We start from the raw sequence: 14,571 nt of genomic DNA, 5'->3' as shown, positions 1-14,571 counted from the left end.
TTGATTACACAAGCAAGATTTCATTTGATAGCACAGGCTTCCAGACCAGTTAGAAAATGGTAGGGCAACAAACCCTAGTTTACACAGTTGTAAACTGGAGTGTAATGGTCAAAGGGTACCTCCAGGTTCTCACTATTTTCAGGTGGGGCTTAGTCAAACCCTGGCAAATTTGGGCTGTGCAATTAACACTCTTGCAAAACAAGCCCAATTCCCCCAAAGACTGGACTTTTTGCAGTAAGAAAAGTTGTGGAGAAATGCTCTGCAACATCATCTAATCTCCTCACAAACATACCAGGCTAAATGCTCATTAAGCAGGCCATCAGAAAGTGGCCAGAATTGATACTGCAAGGAAACCATTGGGTGATGGTAGGAAACCAATGTGCCCAGCCAGATCTACTGACTTCATCAGGAGACAGTGGTTCTCCACCCGCCCGCCCCCAAACACTTTGGTCTCCAAGTAAGCACAGTGTGCATGTCAGAAGCCCTCCAGTAAGTGTAGAATTGAACCAATAAGACAGGGCAACCAACATGATGATTATCATGTTGCAGGCTTTGACTGCAACTCCCATCAGCCCCAGCTAGAATGGCCAATGGCCAGGGATGTTGGGAGTTGTAGTCCACAGTATCTGGACGTGACATTGGCAATCCCTGCAATAGGGGGATTGGGCAAATTAAATGCCAAAAAAAACATGGAAATGAAAAGTGGAACTGCTCATACACTTTGGGGCCAGCATGGCAGTTTGTGCTGCAAAATGAAGCAGTAAAGGTCCAATGACAGATCAAAGTGAGACAGGAAAGAAAGGATATGACTAAAGGTTTCTCACTCCCAGGTCTTTATTCTTAGGCCCACTCACTAGAGAGCTCTAGGAATAATTTATAGTTTCTCCAAGGCCATCTCTCTTGTCAAGCACACAGAGCTCAGGAGAAACAGCTTCATTCTACAGCCCTCTCAGCTGACAGAGCAGACCACCTCTACATTCCCACTGAGTTGCCACACTGGGCATCCCATGGAACCCCCCCCCCACCAACGCTTCCCTCCCCACTTCTTCTGAACCCAAACGTCATCTCAATCAGAGACTTTACCCCTCCCTCCCCTTTTGTAATATAAGGGACTTCACCCAACCAAGGCTTTTTTTCAGCCAGAACCCAGTTCCAGCACCTCTCAGGTGGGCGCCATTGCTTTTCTAAGAGAACAAGGGAGGCATTTGTGGTGAGTTTCAGCACTTCTTTTTCTAGAAAAGTAGCACTGCGCCCAATGGTTCAGCAGTATGCCTATTTCAGGTAAACAGCTATGCCTGCAAGTGCGTGCGTGCGTGCGTGCGTGCGTGCGTGCGTGCGTGCCTGCATGCTGTGCCACCCCATCTGCTCCAGACCATGGATTATCATGATCAGCCTGCAAAGAGCAGCTCAAGGCTGCATGTACACAGAAGCACAATAATCACACAGATCTCCTCAGCCATTATCTAACTGCAGAGAAACCTCATCACGTACTTCACGTTGCAGAACACCCTCTATCGGGCTCTGGAATACCAGGCATACACAAATATATATATGCACATGAGTCACATGCAAGCACATTGACAACAGTGGCTGTCCTTTCCTTCCAAAGCAAAATCCAGGCCATCTGTTGATCAATTTGTGAATACTATTCTGTCTCCTGGGAGAAAGCTGGGAGGGATCCCTTCGTTTCTTTGACTGCAAGACATTTAAAAAGCATTCTCTGCTCACCACTAAAATATCAAAGTCTCAATTACATTTGCAAAACAGTACTGATGCTCAGTGCCCCCACATCTCGAGAGCTTGATAGAAACTCTGTTGGTGTGCAGGTGGAGTAAAGCAGAGCCAATTGCAAACCAACAGGCCATAAAACTGTTTGCAAGCACAATCTACATGAATAAAGGGTTTCAGTCAGTGGAGACACAGATTTACACAAGCACCACTTTTCAAACTGATTTGGAGTGCTCCCATAAAAACTAATTGCCACAGTTGGTGAATCAGACAGGCTTAACAAGGAACCCTGTTAAAAGGACCTGTGAACTGGGAGGCTGGTCTTCTTCCAAGTGGATTGCATTGGCAGCGAGAGGGAGGCCACTAAAAACAGAAGAAGTAGTAGTAAAACATCATTTTGAAATAAAGTGCAAACTGACAATGACAGTGTTGTGAATCAATCGGTGGCACAATTTTGGATACATGCAGAAATGTAAACAACAATCAGTGAGACATAGAATTTGCCCCAAGGCAAGCATTTCTGAATCATTATCTGATATACTGGTAACAAGAGCATCTCTCTAGTGGGTCCTGAAACACATGGACTGCTGGTTAGGACATAACATTACTGACTTAATAAACCATGGTTTATTAAGTCGGGAATGAAGAATGGGCCTTCTTCACATCCTTCTGTGACCTGGAACCAGGATCAGACAATGGCTTCCTGTCCTATTTAGCCAACTGACATTTAAAAATGAAAAAGAAATCCTGTTTTGGACATAATGGAAACTGTGCTTTAAATAGGAGCTGTGGTTTAAAGAAGCCAGGGCCAAAGCACTGAAGGCAGTGTACAGTGTAAATGACCCATGCTAATTCCTGGTTTAATAAATTATTATTTATTAAGCTGGAAATATTGCATCTGAACCAACTCAAACATGTTGTTCATTTATATGGTTCTTCGCTAAACGACAACTCATTTGCATGGATAAATTCAGACATCGTGCCAAACCAGGATTAAGGAAGTTTGGTGCAGTGCCTGAACTAATGGACCATTGTTTATAAACAGCCAGCAAAAACTAACTAGAATCTAAAACAAGGTTATGAAGTTTGCTTGCAAATAATGGTTTGTGTCAAGTGTTTAAATTGACATACCATAGTTATGGCCATAGCTCCTTCTTAAGAGAAGCTATACCATGGAGAAAAGAGTGAACTTATTAAAGCAGAATTCTGAGAGGACAGAAAACAGAAGATGACAAGAAGATGACCTATAAACCATGGTTTGCCTCTTGTACATTTGGAATTTCTAACCATGGCTTGGGTTGTGAACTATGGCTAGGCATAATGTCTGAGCCAAGGCGTTAGAGACTGAGAGGTGGGAAAATGTAGGTGGTTATATAACCTGTGACAAGAAAGAATGGTTTCATAGGTAAATCTGGCTCTGGCCTCAATTCTCTGCTACTAAATTCACATACTATTTAATGGGAATGTGTTTTGTCTTCTCAACTTTAGAGATGACAACAGAAGTGAGAATTATAACAGTTCCAGAAAGTATACACAGAGATCCTTCAGGATCTCTACCAGAGAAGAACTGGTGCACAGACATATTAAGGAACTGTTTGTTTACTGCAGTAGAAACTTGTGAGTGCAGAGAGCTACTTTTCAGTTGAATACCATGACATCAAGAATCAAGGAAATGACAGGCAAAGAGAGAGAGAGAAGGAAAAACACTAGGAAGTTTGGGACAAACATAAATGGGATATAGGATTGCTCTGCCTAAAAAGTAATATCCGAAGAAGATAGTGGGTGCTTCCCCCTTTTTCTTCTTTTCCTTTAAAGCCGAATGATATATGGAGAATTGAAGCAAATAATTCGTGATAAACACACCACAGCTAGATTCACAGATGCAGGATGCACAGAATCCTGCTAGACAAAAACTTGGGATGAATCATCATCACACAGCCATATGGAGCTGTTTCTGGAGAGGCAGAAGCACCCACCAAAAACAGAATGATTAAAGAGGATGTCATGACTCAGTATGAAATGTCATTGCTCTAATCTGAGCTATTAAAATGAATCAAAATGCAAAATGTAAAAGCCCTCCGGCCTTTAACTCAATCCAAGATGCTTGTGCATATACCAGCCTTCACCAAGCTGGTGCCCTCCAGCTGTTTTGGGCTACAACTCCCATCAGTCTCATCCAACACAGCTGTGCTAGCTGGGGCTGATGGGAGTTTTAGTCCAAAACAGCTGGGGGGCATCTGTTTGGTGAAGGGTGGAATATGTGGTAGCAGCCTCTGGATCAACAAATTCTGCCTAAAATCGGGTAACTACCTCTGAGTCAATGTCTGCACTCTGCTTGATGAAAGTAGAACCATGGAACTCATTGCCACAAGGAAAATGATGGATGGCAAATGACGGCAAAGAATGGATAAGACATCAGTAGAATTGATGTCAGTAATTGTCAATCAATTATGCCAGTAACTGTCACCATTTTGTGTCTGACTCTGCCCCTGTCCCAACCTTTTATGACTGGTTGGCCTCAGCTGTCTCAAGTGGGCCGTGGGGATGGAAAGTTTGAGAAGCCCTGATCTACAAGCCACAGATTCCCCAACCCTGAACAGCTCCAACACATCTTTCCAGCAAGCTGAAAATTGAAGTGATGTACACAAATTTGTGAGCTTGGTTATAAACAGTACAGATACATTTACTCATTACAGTCTAGCACGTTTCTTCTGTAGTAATGCTGAAATGTTATACAAGTAATTGAAAGGGGGCAAAAGATCATCTCTTGCTTCCATGTCTGCAAAAGGGAACAGAATCTTTGGTGTACCAACTTGAAAAGAGATGGAAGTTCATGCAATATTATCAGAAACAGGGTACCAGCTGTAGCCTATTTTGGTAGATCCACTGAAATTAATGGGCAAGGCAAACTTAAAGGTCCATTAATTTTTATGAGAGTACTCGGAAAAGAATCTAGTTGGATACAACCCCATATCCTCCCAACTTCCCTCCCCACCTTTATTTGTTTTTTATAAGTGGTGGGTGTTTTTGTTTGTTTGTTCTTTTGTTTTGTTTTATTTTGTTTTTAGGTTTCTGATTAACCTTACAAAGCCTATCGGTATTGTTTGGCAGGTCAAGAAACCTATCTGAAATATTTTGATCTCTCTCTCTCTCTCCTTGCAAATTGTGAGTGGGGGGCCTGCATGTCTGCTGAAGACGCACCTCTTTACCCTGGCCGTTGACACCTGAGATGTGTGTTTTCAAAGCCCATCCTGTTCCTGTGGTTGTAATCTGCCCTGTTTTTAATTTGTTGTATGATCCACATGGAAAAGCACAAGTATAGCCCCCCCCCTTCAATCTCCTCCTGCTGTTTATACCCACATCTGACTCATCTAGAACCACTCATGACGGTGCAGCAGCATCATTTAACACAGGTCCATTGGTCCCAAGTGCTGCACCAGTGTAACTCTGGTGCAAAACCACGCTGATAATTTTGTACTAGTACTGAATCATCCCCCGGCCCCCTTCTGACTCTTAGACTAGGATAGCAGACCACAAGGAAGGGCGAGGAAACCTGTGGTCTTCCAAGTGCTACTGAAACACAATTCCCATCATCCCTGAGCCACTGACCATGCTGGCTGGGGCCAGAGAGCCACAGGTTGTCTATCGCTTCCATAGGGATTTGTTCTTAGCATAAAGAGGTATAGTGGTTAGGGTGTTAGGTGGGGGAGGCCGGAGTTCAAACGTTCATTCAGTCATAAAGTTCCCTGGTTGTCCTTAAAAACAATTTTCTCCTTCTCTTTCTTGCACACCCACATCTCACATGACTGTGTGAAGTGAACTGTATATGCTGCCCTCAATGTGCACTTCCTGTGGCAGCCTAACGCTGCAGTAAAATGCTAGTATTAAAAAAAAGAGTTACCAAACGTACTCTGCCAAATCAATAGCACATCAACACTGCAACATAAAGGAGCACATTACAAGGAACTAAATAAAATCAAGGAATCTGCATGTTCGGGGTGGGGCTTTGAAAAAACTGTAATGACTTTACAGCAACTGCATAGCTTCCCCTGGAACCTATGTACACCTCATCAACATCTAATCCAGGCGTGGACATACTTGGCCCTCCAGATGTTTTGGGACTACAATTCCCATCATCCCTGACCATTGGTCCTGTTAGCTAGAGATTATGGGAGTTGTAGTCCCAAAACATCTGGAGGGCCAAGTTTGGCCATGCCTGATCTAATCCAATGGTCTTAATTTACACGATTAAACAGCATTCCAGCATGTCTGCTTGCTTGCATTATGGAGAGGCATTTTACTTAATACTTCGACAATCAATTCTCTGGATAGAAGGATGGAGCGAAACTGGGAGGCAAAATTATTGTATGAATGTTCTATCATTCATATTGCATGAGATATTTTAAGGTTGGGTCTAGAAATATGGACAAATGAGGTGGTGGAGTCTAGAGGCAGAATAGACAGGACCACTTCAGACTACAGTGGTACCTTGATTTAAGAACAGCTTAGTTTATGAACAACTTGGATTAAGAATGCTGCAAACCTGGAAGTAGGTGTTTTGGTTTGTGAATTTTGCCTTGGAAGCAGAACATGTTCCGCTTCCTGTCGAGTGTGTGCCATTTGTAAATTGAATCCCACACTGCTATGAATGCTTTGGTTTAAGAACGGACTTCTGGAACAGATTAAGTTTGTAAACCAAGGTACCACTGTACTTGCAGTAGTGGAATATAGTGGTAAAAAGTCAGTGGTGCTGTAGTGCTTAGTGTGTTGGACTAGGACCTGGGAGACCAGGGTTCAAATCTTTGCTCAACCATGAAACTCACTGGGTGACCCTGGGCCAGTCACAGCCATTCAGCCTAACCTACCTCACATGGATAAAATGGGAAGTAAGGCAACGAACCATGCATGTCACCTTGAGCTCCTTAGAGGAGGGGCTGGGATATGAGTGCAGTAAATAAATAAAATACTGAATCTTAAAAACCATAGAAATCTCCTTGCAAATGTTAAAAAATAGCAGCTTAGGGAGGAAGATTCAAGCCCAATCCACTCCCTGCCATGCTAGCCTTCTATCTGCAGGGAAAATTGACATAGGGGAACATTCAAAGCGTGATTTCACCACATACAATCTGACATAGCACAGTCCATTCTACCATCTCATTCCCACCTCACTCTGCTACATGTGAAGATGTAGCCTGATATCAAGGTCAAAATGGAGCTCTAAAGCCTGGGAAATAGGCCTGCCTATGTTGCCAGCCCATTGGCGGTTTGGTACAGAAGAGGTGGAGAGCTCTGTCCCTCCTGCAACAGCAACCTGCTTCATTTCGAAACTGGGTGCACAGGAGGGGGGCTTCCCCCTTCTGGTAGACCTTTTGGTTCTACGTTGATCTCAGAGGAGGGTCCCTTATCCCACTCACTCATCTGCATAAGAAGAGCCTGCTGGATCAGGCCAATGACTCAGTTGGTCCAGCATCCTGCTGCCACAGTGGCCAACCAGATCCCTGTGGGAAACCTGCAAGCAGGACCCAACCAATATCTCTTCTGTGATTTCCAGCAACTGGTATTCAGAAGCATTACTGTCTTCAACCATGGAGACAGAGCATTGCCTCCACGGAGGCAGAACACAGCTAGCAGCCATTGCTACCCTCATCCTCCATGAATTTACCTAATCCTCTTTTAATGCACGCAGCATCTTGTCATTTGTGACTAGTGCTTAAATTAAATGCCATTTACTTAGGACAATTCCCTCATCAAAGTGCTATTTATCCAATACCACTACAGCCTGCATTTTATTTGACATTTGGTAGCATCTGCAATTTCAGCCATGCTGTGCATTCTTGGTTTCAATGGTTTGTTTTATTTTATTTTTTATTTTATTTTACTTTATTTTATTTGCAGTTCTGTACCATGGTTCTTTCTTAGCTTTTTCATTTTTCAGCTCAAACATCTCCCCTTTGCTTGGCCTCCTGTGCAATATTGTGCAATGCTCTCCAGGAAAAGGGATTATATAAACTAATGTACTTTGGAAAAACCCACCACACATATCTCAAAATCAGTGCCTCTGCACACTCTAACTGCATGTACCCAACTTTTAAGAGATTTTGAAGTCAGAGTTCTCCTTTAGTGTAGAAGGCCAGTATTGCACAAAATCCCAGGATTTGCAAGCAAATGAACTTTCCCATTGGAGCAATCACATTTGTAATTAACTTTACTATCTTTGCTTTGTGTGTGGTTGCCTTAGGGGTGTTGCCTTAGGAAAGCATTTTTCAAATAAGTAAAACAATGTCTAGATTTTTCCCTACTCTCTGTTTGATTATGCTGGTTCAGATCTATTAGTAACTATTCATACAGCCCTTTGTTCCTTAGCACACTTTCTCCATTAATGCAAAGAACGGCATATTTAGGATTGTGGATTTACAGCATGGTTTTACAGCATAGGATTTACAGCATGGTTTCCCAAACTTGGGTCCCCAGCTGTTTTTGGACTACAATTCCCATCATCCCTGACCACTGCTCCTGCTAGCTAGGGATGGCGGGAGTTGTAGTCCAGCAACAGCAGGAGACCCTGCTTTATGGTCTTGAATATTTAGTTCTTCTGCAGTCCTGAGAGGCGAAGGTTGCTGTTATTCACATTTCACAGATGAGAAATTGAGACCAAGGGATAGTAGCCTACCAGCAATCACACCTAGGAAGCCTATGCTTGGGCAGACACTGGAAACCCAGATGTACACAAACCATTTCATTCACTGGATTACACAGATTCATGGGATCTTCAAGCGGCATTGGTTCGTTTTTGTAAAAACACATGCAAGTCTCCCTAGTCTTACTGTAAATTGCACTTTCAAAGTTTCATATATTAACAGATACAGTATAGAACTAAATTCAGCGGGCTACACTTTTTTTAGCTCAGAGAGAAACCGGTGGAGGAAGCTGTATTTCTTGGTGTTTATGGGGTAATAATCCTAAAGGAGGAAGAAATGCATGGCTAGAAACATGGAAGTGGCTCAACAGCTCAGAGGAAGAAACCTGGGCCACAATGCTAGATACAGATTAGAAAGACCTGGATTCAAATCCCCACTCAGCCATCATAATCAGTTAGTGACCTTGGATAAGTTACCATTTCACCCTAACCTATCTCAAAGGGCTGCTGCATGGATAAAATATGGAAGGGGTGTGTGGAATGATTCCCAAATATGCCACTCAAAGCTCTGTGCAGGACAGACAATGTTAAATAAATGGAATAAATGCATAAATTAATTTCCTTTTGAACAACTATATTAGGAAACTTATACGTGTGTTTTCTTTTCTATGCTGCCAAGATAAGTGGATAAGGAATAAGGATACAGCTAGAGAAATGAGTTCATCACATCAGGCCCCTCTCTAAGAAAGATATGGCGACTTATGTATTATTCATCGCTTCATTTTAATGAATGGCCTGTGGCAAGGATACTGCCTTGTTTAAAAATTATAACTAAAAACCCAGCCATCTGTCTACAAAGTCTCTGAGCATCACGTTCGCTGCAGCTACCCCATGGCTGAGCAGAAGCCAGATAATGGACCAACCTCTTTTTGTGCTAGGTGTTGCAGGAGCTCAAATCAAAGCAAGCCAGGAGAACGGCAACACCCAGTCAGATGGGAGACCCAAGGTCATATATGGCAGAGGAGCTGCAGAGCAAAGATCAAATTCTAATCTCCGGCATGGTAATCCAGTGCCAAGCCTATGCTAGAAAATGTAAGCAAAATTAAAACAAACAAACAAACACCCCCCCACCCCCCAAAGCAAACATATTGCATAGCTTTCAGAGGCCTGTTTTTCATGGACTCATTTTTTGGAAAATCACCCTGAGAATGCCCATTTGGATAGAATGGAAGGCAGTTGAACCCTGTGGCTGAACCCAAGTGCTGCTTAGGGCGGCAATACTCTTAGGACGGCAGTACTCTTCACAAGCAGCAGACTAGGAAAAGGAGCCTTTATCAGTGAATCTCAACAAAAGCTTTGGATGACGAATCTGAGATCATGTGCACCATCCTGCCTTCATATTTGGAGTTGATCTACCACAAGGCTCACACCATTTTTATATATTGACAGGGAGATCAGTTACAAACCACTCAGGCCTATAGCGCTGAAATCAAGCTAAGTGAGCTGATTCAGTCCTTCAGGATATGTGGAGATTTGTCGTCGACGACAAATTTGCCCTTTGTCAACATACTGTGGTCACCTCTGATTCTGTGTATCAGCTGGAGTGTGTATCTTGCCCTGTTGTTTCAAAAATAAATAAATTTCTGCGTGTGTGCGTAGATACTGTGGTACCTCGGGTTAAATACGCTTCAGGTTACAGACTCTGCTAACCCAGAAATATTACCTCGGGTTAAGAACTTTGCTTCAGGATGAGAACAGAAATCATGCTCCGGCGGTGCAGCGGCAACAGGAGGCCACATTAGCTAAAATGGTGCTTCAGGTTAAGAACAGTTTCAGGTTAAGAACGGACCTCCAGAACGAATTAAGTACTTAACCTGAGGTACCACTGTAGATCGATAGATACACACACACACACACAGAGAGAGAGAGAGAGAGAGAGAGAGAGAGAGAGAGAGAAGCTTCATGCAGCTTGGCAGCTTGATTGGTGCTGGCAGGCTGAGGCTGCCGTCTCCCTCCGAGGAGGTGGAGACTTTGGCCTGAGAATCTGCCACGCTGCTTCCAGCATGTAGGAGGCGGCACAACAAGAGGCTGCCCTGCTGGAGAACAAGGTTGGAGGGCAAGCACTGCTTCTGCAAGGGGAATGGGAATCTAGGAGGCATTTGCCCAATCCAGTATCCACATCAAACCGCTGGGCACCAAGATGCTTAAAAACACTTTAAGCCGCCCAAGGAGAGGGGAGGGCAACAAGAGTCCCTGCATTTTCACTAGGTTGAAACAGCAGCAGCAGCAGCAGCAGCAGCAAGGTGGCATTACTTTATGTTTCCGCCACGAAGTTTCCAGGGTCACTGGCAGCATTCATAAAAGAGCACCCCTCAAATGCTGTCAAAGGTCGCGCTATCGGAAGGCAAGCTGAGGGGCGAGCAGGTGAAAAGGTCACGCGGCCGCTTTGGCGCGTCGCCTCGAGAGGGAGCCCCGCGGCGGGGCTGAGAGGAAAAGTGAAGCCCACGCAGGACCAGAGCGTGGAGCATCCCAGGCACGCTCAGAGCAACTGCCCTCTTCTTCCCCCCTATTGACCTCACACGCCCCCAACGCTTCAGTATTGAGCTCCGGGCACTTCCCAGCCGCCCCATTGCTCAAGTCAGGCTAGGAAACGCAGCCAGATACGGGGAGGATACAGGAAGGGGTTCGTGGCCACCCTCCCGAGGGGTGCAGCGGGGCTCCCCATATGGCTGAGGAGGACGCTGGGCTCCAGTCAAACTTTCCGCTTGCTCCAAGGGAAAGGGTGGAGATGTAGTAAAGATAAAGGGGGCATGATGCAACAGATCCCTACTCCCTCGGGGGTGGGGGGTTGGAGATGGAGGGAGGGAGGAAGGAAGAGAAGGATCTCCCGGGTGGAGTTGGCCGGGAAGACGCCCTCCTCGCGCCGCTCGCTATCCGCGGCGGAGTTCCCTGCGGGCGCCGCGGCTTTAATCCTGCTGTTTCGCTGTGCATTTGAGCAGGAGGAAAGGACACGCGCGCACTAGGTGGGAGGCTAATCCCTGCCGGGTTGCAACCGGCCGCGCCAGCTCACCCTGCAACGGAGGGAGGGACGGAGGGCGGAGAAGGGTTGCAACCCCGGCTGCATTGGCAAACCATTCCCAATAACGCTCAGAGGGACAATTCCAGGCGCCCATCCGCCCGCCCTTGGGGCTGGAGCGAGGAAGCGTGGGGCAGATGACGCTCCCCACATCCCCACAGCCCATCTGGCATCCCAGAGCGGCAAGGGAAGGGGGCGAAAAGGAACCATGGGCACTCACCGAGCCGTAGGGGCGCTCCGCCTCTGTCGGGAAACAGCCGGGAAAGCACCGATCTGGCTGAGTCTATGGCTGGCTGGCTGCTCCCTCGCTCGCTCGCTCTTTCCCTCCCTCGACTCTCTGGCTGTTCCTTTAAGTGGTACAAACCAGGATGTCCGTGCAGTTTCTTTCCCAGCGCCAGCTCGGCACCGCCGCCTCTGGCCGCTGCGCGCAATGGCAGCCACTTTCCCCGCTTGCTGCCACTCTCTCTCTGGGCTCCGCACAATAGTTTCCAGCCCCAGGAGGGCTCACGTGAAAGCGCCCGCGTCAAAACTCTCCCCGACTTAGTACAGTACTCACTCCTCCCATCACCGGTCCAGCGCTGCTTGCTGCTGCTTGCTGCTGTCAGAAGCGGGAGGGGGCCGCCCGCTGACGTCACGACACGCCCGTTCGCGGTTGAGGTCAGATTTCGCAGCCTGCGAAAATCACACACGAGAGAAATAAAAAATCTCGCCGAGGGGGCGGGGGAAAGCAAAGTTAGGGAGAAACTTGGGGCTTCCTAATCGACGCTTTGTATAATGATCGTCCTTATTTTTCGGAATTCTTTTGGTTACCCCCTTGCAACCAACGTATTAAGAAAATAAGACGTTGTTTGCAAAAGGGTAGGGAATAAGCCTACAATCATATGGGCACTCATTTAGGAGCAAGTCCCCTTGAAATCAGTGGAAATAACTTTATGCATAAGATTAGTCTGCATGCATCAATCAGTTACCTGGGATCCTGGAGAATCTAAAGGTCAATTAGAAGGCAATCTATGTATACTCAGAAGTAAATCCTCCTAATTAATTAAATGGGGCTTACTCCCAGGTAAGTGAAGTCAGGATTCAGCCTAAATACCACACTCTCAATACTGCCTCCCCCCCCCATAACCATCTTATGCCCACAGCTGAGGTTGTGTGTGTGCATGCACAGATTGCACACTTCTGAACTAAAGAGAGAAAACAAGGGCGTGTTTCTTGGCAACTATGCATATTGCCCAGAGAATGTGCATATTGCTCAGAAAGTGCATAAAATGCATTGGAGATACGCACATTGGCGATTATGCATATTGGCAAAAGAATGTACAAAATTCACTCAAGATGCAAACCCCAGCACTTGTTGGGGCTTATACATATTGGCTAGTAGAAATATGCACATTCCCCAGTACTTATTGGATATTGTACATATTGACTGGGAAATGTGCAAAATTCATTCTTCATGGACAGGTGATGAACACATTCTCCATGCAACTTAGTGAGCATGTGCAATGGTCAATTGTTAGGCACTTTATAACAACTCAACTTCCATTACCCCTAACATATACACAGCATCTCAAACTGGCCTCAAACATAACATTTTTAGCGGAAAGATACACACTGTGTAACTCAGTTTTCAGCAGCATGGATCGGGCAAGGGAAGCATCACTGCTTCACCATGTGATGTGCCATCCACCAAGCGCCTGTGTCATCAAAGCACAGCCAACTTCCACAGTCCCACTTCCTGAGACGGCAGTTGTGGTTTTCTAGGAACTTGTGTTAGCAGTTTGAGAGCAGATAGAGAACACGGATGTCTGGATTGTTCAGTCATGTACAATATTTCCTGGACAAATTGCAGCATCTGGAAAGCTCCTGAGCTTGTGAAGAATGTGGGGCAGGACAACAGTGCTATTTTGCATATGGACAATTTCCAAAAAGAGAGACTAGTTTGCTTTTCATTTGTCTTGCTGTTTTAGATTGATGGGAAGGCACAAATATATGTTAATATTCACTTAGGCTGTGCACGCACTATACCTTTAAAGCGTGTTTGAAGCACATTTTTCCACTGAAATAATAATAATAATAATTTATTATTTATACCCCGCCCATCTGGCTGAGTTTCCCCAGCCACTCTGGGCGGCTCCCAATCAGTGTTAAAAACAGTACAGCGCTACATATTAAAAACTTCCCTGAACAGGGCTGCCTTAAGATGTCTTCTGAATGTCAGGTAATTATTTATCTTTTTGACATCTGATGGGAGGGCGTTCCACAGGGCGGGCGCCACTACCGAGAAGGCCCTCTGTCTGGTTCCCTGTAGCCTCACTTCTCGCAATGAGGGAACCGCCAGAAGGCCCTCGGCGCTGGATCTCAGTGTCCGGGCTGAACGATGGGGGTGGAGACGCTCCTTCAGGTATACAGGACAGAGGCTGTTTAGAATTCTGGGCACTGTAGTTTACTCCTCACAGGGTTACAATTCCCTGAACCCTTAGCAAACCACAGTGCCCAGAATTCTTTGAGTGGAAAATGAGTTTTGAATGTGCTTTAAAGGTCTATAGTGTGCACACTGCCATAATCTCATTTTGCTCCATATTCTCCATCATTAGTCTGTAAAATTTGAGGGCAAGCAAGAAGAAGGGGAGGGGAATTGCTTTTAAGCAAATATCAAAGGCATACAGACTCCAGCTTGGAAACTGCCTTTTTGCTTGAAAGGAAGCCATTCAAAGAGACCCACTTCCTCTTTCACATAGAAGCTAGACTGGTCAGGGCAGCATGTATGACAGTTACTTGAACAGCTGTGGGGTGTCATGCACACTTAAATGAGGGAGAGGAGCAAATATTTTAGCTGCTTTGATATTCAAAAAGGGTGAAAGAGTAAGGATCAGGAGGCACGGCTATAAAAATAAGAGATATTCCTGCAATAGTATTCTGTGTCATCAGCATTCTCTCCTAATGAGTTATCATCCTGCCATGAAACATCGTTCTTAGCAGCTCCAACTATTAAATAATACCGCCTATGGAGCTTTTCCTCCCTCCCTCTGAAAACAATGTATAAAGAATTATTCTGTTTAAGAATGTGGGTATTTTCTTTTTAGTGAAGACAAAACTTTAGCCTTGCTCACTGCCTAGGATTTACATTAGA

The 14,571-nt window shown here is 45.3% G+C and overlaps 1 protein-coding gene across 1 annotated transcript in view; it reads right to left on the bottom strand.

Annotated features, from left to right (window-relative positions):
- Positions 1-12,039, bottom strand: part of SLC25A22 (solute carrier family 25 member 22) — a gene marked incomplete at its 5' end in the record, with an annotated part of 66,106 nt that extends 54,067 nt beyond the window's left edge. Inside the window, one exon of the mRNA XM_083513101.1 lies at positions 11,662-12,039. The remainder of the gene's footprint in view (positions 1-11,661) is intronic.
- Positions 12,040-14,571: the final 2,532 nt, after the last annotated feature.

The sequence above is a fragment of the Podarcis liolepis genome, assembly GCF_965112155.1.
Source record: "Podarcis liolepis genome assembly, chromosome: 1".
NCBI classification, from domain to species: domain Eukaryota; kingdom Metazoa; phylum Chordata; class Lepidosauria; order Squamata; family Lacertidae; genus Podarcis; species Podarcis liolepis.
Note: the sequence above shows the minus strand (reverse complement) of the source record. Positions and strands in the feature narration are given on the sequence as shown.